Raw genomic sequence first — 6523 nt, 5'->3', positions numbered from 1 at the left:
CTGCCTTGCACAGATTCACACTCCCGCTGGTGGGATTTGAGTTCCCAGGGGAGTCCACCTCGGTTCTTAGTTCTGGTAACCAACAAATACCACAGACGGGGTGGCTTAAACAGCAGACATTTATTTCCTCACAGTTCTAGAGGCTGGAAGTTGGAGATCAGGGTGGCTGGGTTCTGGTGAAGGCTCTCCTCCGGGCTTGCAGATGGCCATCTTCTCAGGTGTCTTTTTTTTTTTTTTTTAATTGGGATATAGTTGTTTTACAATGTTGTGTTGGTTCCTACTGTACAGCAAAGTGAAGTAGATAGAGTTCCCTGTGCTATACAGCAGGTTCTCAGTTATCTATTTTATACATATTAGTGTATATATGTCAATCCCAATCTCCCCATTCATCCCACCCCACCCCCTTTTCCCCCTTGGTGTCCATATGTTTGTTCTCTACGCCTGTGTCTCTATTTCTGCCTTGCAAACAGGTTCATCTGTACCATTTTTCTAGATTCCACCTATATGCGTTAATATACGATATTTGTTTTTCTCTTTCTGACTTATTTCACTCTGTATGACAGTCTCTAGGTCCATCCACCTCACTACAAATAACTCAGTTTCATTTCTTTTTATGGCTGAGTAATATTCCATTGTATATATGTGCCACATCTTCTTCATCCATTCATCTGTCAGTGGGCACTTAGGTTGCTTCCATGTCCTGGCTATTGTAAATAGAGCTACAGTGAACATTGTGGTACATGACTCTTTTTGAATTATGGTTTTCTCAGGGTGTATGCCCAGTAGTGGGATTGCTGGGTCGTATGGTAGTTCTTTTTTTAGATTTTTGAGGAACCTCCATACTGTTCTCCATAGTGGCTGTATCAATTTACATTCCCACCAACAGTGCAAGAGGGTTCCCTTTTCTCCACACCCTCTCCAACATTTATTGTTTGTAGATTTTTTGATGACCATTCTGACTGGTGTGAGGTGATACCTCATTGTAGTTTTGATTTGCATTTCTCTAATAATTAGCGATGTTGAGCATCTTTTCATGTGTTTGTTGACAATCTGTATATCTTCTCTGGAGAAATGTCTATTTAGGTATTCTGCCCAGTTTTGGATTGGGTTGTTTGTTTTTTTTGATATTGAGCTGCATGAGCTGCTTGTATATTTTGGAGATGAATCCTTTGTCAGTTGCTTCGTTTGCAAATATTTTCTCCCATTCTGAGGATTGTCTTTTCATCTTGTTTATGGTTTCCTTTGCTGTGCAAAAGCTTTGAAGTTTCATTAGGTCCCATTTGTTTATTTTTGTTTTTATTTCCATTACTCTAGAAGGTGGGTCAAAAAAGATCTTGGTGTGATTTATGTCAAAGAGTGTTCTTCCTATGTTTTCCTCTAAGAGTTTTATAGTGTCTGGTCTTACATTTAGGTCTTTAATCCATTTTGAGTTTATTTTTGTGTATGGTGTTAGGGAGTATTCTAATTTCAATTCTTTTACATGTAGCTGTCCAGTTTTCCCAGCACCACTTATTGAAGAGACTGTCTTTTCTCCATTGTGTGTTCTTGTCTCCTTTGTCATAGATTAGATGTCCATAGGTCTACGAGTTTATCTCTGGGCTTTCTATCCTGTTCCATTGTTCTATATTTCTGTTTTTGTGCCAGTAGCATACTGTCTTGATTACTGTAGCTTTGTAGTATAGTCTGAAGTCAGGGAGCCTGATTCCTCCAGCTCCATTTTTTTTCCCTCAAGATTGCTTTGGCTATTCGGGGTCTTTTGTATTTCCATACAAATTGTGACTTTTTTTTCTAGTTCTGTGAAAAATGCCATTGGTAGTTTGATAGGGCTTGCATTGAATCTGTAGATTGGCTTCGATAGTATAGTCATTTTGAGAATATTGATTCCTCCAATCCAAGAACATGGTATATCTCTCCATCTGTTTCTGTCATCTTTGATTTCTTTCATCAGTGTCTTATAGTTTTCTGAGTACAGGTCTTTTACCTCTCTGGGTGGTTTATTCCTAGGTATTTTATTCTTTTTGTTGCAATGGTAAATGGGAGTGTTTCCTTAATTTCTCTTTCTGATCTTTTGTTGTTAGTTTATAGGAATGCAAGAGATTTCTGTGCATTAATTTTGTATCCTGCAACTTTACCAAATTCATTGATTAGCTCTAGTAGTTTTCTGGTGGCACCTTTAGGATTTTCTATGTATAGTATCATGTCATCTGCAAACAATGACAGTTTTACTTCTTCTTTTCCAATTTGTATTCCTTTTATTTCTTTTTCTTCTCTGATTGCTGTGGCTAGGACCTCCAAAACTATGTTGAATAAGAGTGACAAGAGTGGACATCCTTGTCTCGTTCCTGATGTTAGAGGAAATGCTTTCAGTTTTCCCCCATTGAGAATGATGTTTGGTGTGGGTTTGTCGTATATGGCCTTTATTATGTTGAGGTAGGTTCCCTCTATGCCCACTTTCTGGAGAGTTTTTATCATAAATGGGTATTGAATTTTGTAAAAAGCTTTTTCTGCATCTATTGAGATTTGATTTGCAGATACTGAAAAATTCTTGCATCCCTGAATTCCACTGTCAAGTGGGATAAATTCCACTTGATTGTGGTGTATGATCCTTTTAACGCATTGTCGTATTTGGTTTGCTAGTATTCTGTTGAGGATTTTTGTGTCTATGTTCATCAGTGATATTGGTTTCTAATTTTCTTTTTTTGTGTTATCTTTGTCTGGTTTTGGTGTCAGGGTGATTGTGGTCTCATAGACTGAGTTTGGGAGTGATCCTTCCTCTGCAATTTTTAAAAATTAATTAATTAATTAATTTTTGGCTGCACTGGGTCTTTGTTGCTGCACGCAGACTTTTCTCTAGTTGCGGCGAGCAGGGGCTACTCTTCATTGCAGTGCACGGGCTTCTCATTGTGGTGGCTTCTCTTGTTGCGGAGCACGGGCTCTAGGTGCACGGGCTTCAGTAGTTGTGGCACGCAGGCTCAGTAGTTGTGTCTTTGGGGCTCTAGAGCACAGGCTCAGTAGTTGTGGCGCACAGGCTTAGTTGCTCCACGGCATGTGGTGTCTTCCCGGACCAGGGCTCAAACCCGTGTCTCCTGCATTGGCAGGTGGATTCTCAACCACTGCGCCACTGAGTACAGGTCTTTTACCTCTCTGGGTGGTAAAAGGGGGGAAGCCCCCTTCCTTTGCAATTTTTTGGAATAGTTTGAGAAGCAGGGGTGTTAGCTCTTCTCTAAATGTTTGGTAGAATTCACCTGTGAAGCCCTCTGGTCCTGGTCTTTTGTTTGTTGGAAGATTTTTTTTTTTTAATCAGTCATCAGTTTTATACACATCAGTGTATACATGTCAATCCCAATCGCCCAATTCAGCACACCACCATCCCCACCCCACCGCGGTTTCCCCCCCTTGGTGTCCATACGTTTGTTCTCTACATCTGTGTCTCAACTTCTGCCCTGCAAACCGGTTCATCTGTACCATTTTTCTAGGTTCCACATACATGCGTTAATATATGATATATGATATTTGTTTTTCTCTTTCTGACTTACTTCACTCTGACAGTCTCTAGATCCATCCACGTCTCAACAAATGACTCAATTTCGTTCCTTTTTATGGCTGAGTAATATTCCATTGTATATATGTACCACAACTTCTTTATCCATTCGTCTGTTGATGGGCATTTAGGTTGCTTCCATGACTTGGCTATTGTAAATAGTGCTGTAATGAACATTGGGGTGCATGTGTCTTTTGAATTATGGTTTTCTCTGGGTATATGCCCAGTAGTGGGATTGCTGGATCATATAGTAATTCTATTTTTAGTTTTTTAAGGAACCTCCATATTGTTCTCCATAGTGGCTGTATCACACTTTACATTCCCACCAACAGTGCAAGAGGGTTCCCTTTTCTCTACACCCTCTCCAGCATTTGTTGTTTGTAGATTTTCTGATGATGCCCATTCTAACTGGTGTGAGGTGATACCTCATTGTATGGCTAGGACTTCCAAAACTATGTTGAATAATAGTGGTGAGAGTGGACATCCTTGTCTCGTTCCTGATCTTAGAGGAAATGCTTTCAGTTTTTCACCGTTGAGAATGATGTTTGCTGTGGGTTTGTCATATATGGCCTTTATTATGTTGAGGTAGGTTCCCTCTATGCCCACTTTCTGGAGAGTTTTTATCAGAAATGGGTGTTGAATTTTGTCAAAAGCTTTTTCTGCATCTATTGAGATGATCATATGGTTTTTATTCTTCAATTTGTTAATGTGGTGTATCACATTGATTGATTTGCGTATATTGAAGAATCCTTGCATCCCTGGGATAAATCCCACTTGATCGTGGTATATGATCCTTTTAATATGTTGTTGGATTCTGTTTGCTAGTATTTTGTTGAGGATTTTTGCGTCTATATTCATCAGTGATATTGGTCTGTAATTTTCTTTTTTTGTAGTATCTTTGTCTGATTTTGGTATCAGGGTGATGGTGGCCTCGTAGAATGAGTTCGGGAGTGTTCCTTCCTCTGCAACTTTTTGGAAGAGTTTGAGAAGGATGGGTGTTAGCTCTTCTCTAAATGTTTGATAGAATTCACCTGTGAAGCCATGTGGTCCTGGACTTTTGTTTGTTGGAAGATTTTTAATCACAGTTTCAATTTCATTACTTGTGATTGGTCTGTTCATATTTTCTGTTTCTTCCTGGTTCAGTCTTGGAAGGTTATACCTTTCTAAGAATTTGTCCATTTCTTCCAGGTTGTCCATTTTATTGGCATAGAGTTGCTTGTAGTAGTCTCTTAGGATGCTTTGTATTTCTGCAGTGTCTGTTGTAACTTCTCCTTTTTCATTACTAGTTTTATTGATTTGAGTCCTCTCCCTCTTTTTCTTGATGAGTCTGGCTAATGGCTTATCAATTTTGTTTATCTTCTCAAAGAACCAGCTTTTAGTTTTATTGATCTTTGCTATTGTTTTCTTTGTTTCTATTTCATTTATTTCCCCTCTGATCTTTATGATTTCTTTTCTTCTGCTAACTTTGGGTTTTGTTTGTTCTTCTTTCTCTAGTTCCTTTAGGTGTAAGGTTAGATTGTTTACTTGAGATTTTTCTTGTTTCTTTAGGTAGGCTTGTATAGCTATAAACTTCTTTCTTAGAACTGCTTTTGCTGCATCCCATAGGTTTTGGATCATCGTGTTTTCATTGTCATTTGTCTCTAGGTATTTTTTGATTTCCTCTTTGATTTCTTCAGTGATCTCTTGGTTATTTAGTAACGTATTGTTTAGCCTCCATGTGTTTGTCTTTTTTACGTTTTTTTCCCTGTAATTCATTTCTAATCTCATAGCGTTGTGGTCAGAAAAGATGCTTTATATGATTTCAGTTTTCTTAAATTTACTGAGGCTTGATTTGTGACCGATGATGTGATCTATCCTGGAGAATGTTCTATGCGCACTTGAGAAGAAAGTATAATCTGCTGTTTTTGGATGGAATGTCCTATAAATGTCAATTAAATCTATCTGGTCTATTGTGTCATTTAAAGCTTCTGTTTCCTTATTTATTTTCATTTTGGATGATCTGTCCATTGGTGTAAGTGAGGTGTTAAAGTCCCCCACTATTATTGTGTTACTGTTGATTTCCTCTTTTATAGCTGTTAACATTTGCCTTATGTATTGAGGTGCTCCTATGTTGGGTGCATATATATTTATAATTGTTATATCTTCTTCTTGGATTGATCCCTTGATCATTATGTAGTGTCCATCCTTGTCTCTTGTAACATTCTTTATTTCAAAGTCTATTTTATCTGATATGAGTATAGCTACTCCAGCTTTCTTTTGATTTCCATTTGCATGGAATATCTTTTTCCATCCTCTCACTTTCAGTCTGTATGTGTCCCTAGGTCTGAAGTGGGTCTCTTGTAGACAGCATATATATGGGTCTTGGTTTTGTATCCATTCAGCAAGCCTGTGTCTTTTGTTTGGAGCATTTAATCCATTCACGTTTAAGGTAATTATTGATATGTATGTTCCTATGACCATTTTCTTAATTGTTTTGGGTTTGTTTTTGTAGGTCCTTTTCTTCTCTTGTGTTTCCCACTTAGAGAAGTTCCTTTAGCATTTGTTGTGTAGCTGGTTTGGTGGTGCTGAATTCTCTTAGCTTTTGCTTGTCTGTAAAGCTTTTGATTTCTCCATCAAATCTAAATGAGATCCTTGCCAGGTAGAGTAATCTTGGTTGTAGGTTCTTCCCTTTCATCATTTTAAGTATATCATGCCACTCCCTTCTGGCTTGTAGAGTTTCTGCTGAGAAAAATCAGCTGTTAAGCTTATGGGAGTTCCCTTGTATGTTATTTGTCATTTTTCCCTTGCTGCTTTCAGTAATTTTTCTTTGTCTTTAATTTTTGCCAGTTTGATTGCTATGTGTCTCGGCGTGTTTCTCCTTGGGTTTATCCTGTATGGGACTCTCTGCGCTTCCTGGACTTGGGTGGCTATTTCCTTTCCCATGTTAGGGAAGTTGTCGACTATAATCTCTTCAAATATTTTCTCAGGTCCTTTCTCTCTCTC

This window comes from Balaenoptera physalus, assembly GCF_965194825.1.
Source record: "Balaenoptera physalus genome assembly, chromosome: 2".
Classification (NCBI taxonomy): domain Eukaryota; kingdom Metazoa; phylum Chordata; class Mammalia; order Artiodactyla; family Balaenopteridae; genus Balaenoptera; species Balaenoptera physalus.
This window is presented reverse-complemented; position numbering follows the sequence as displayed.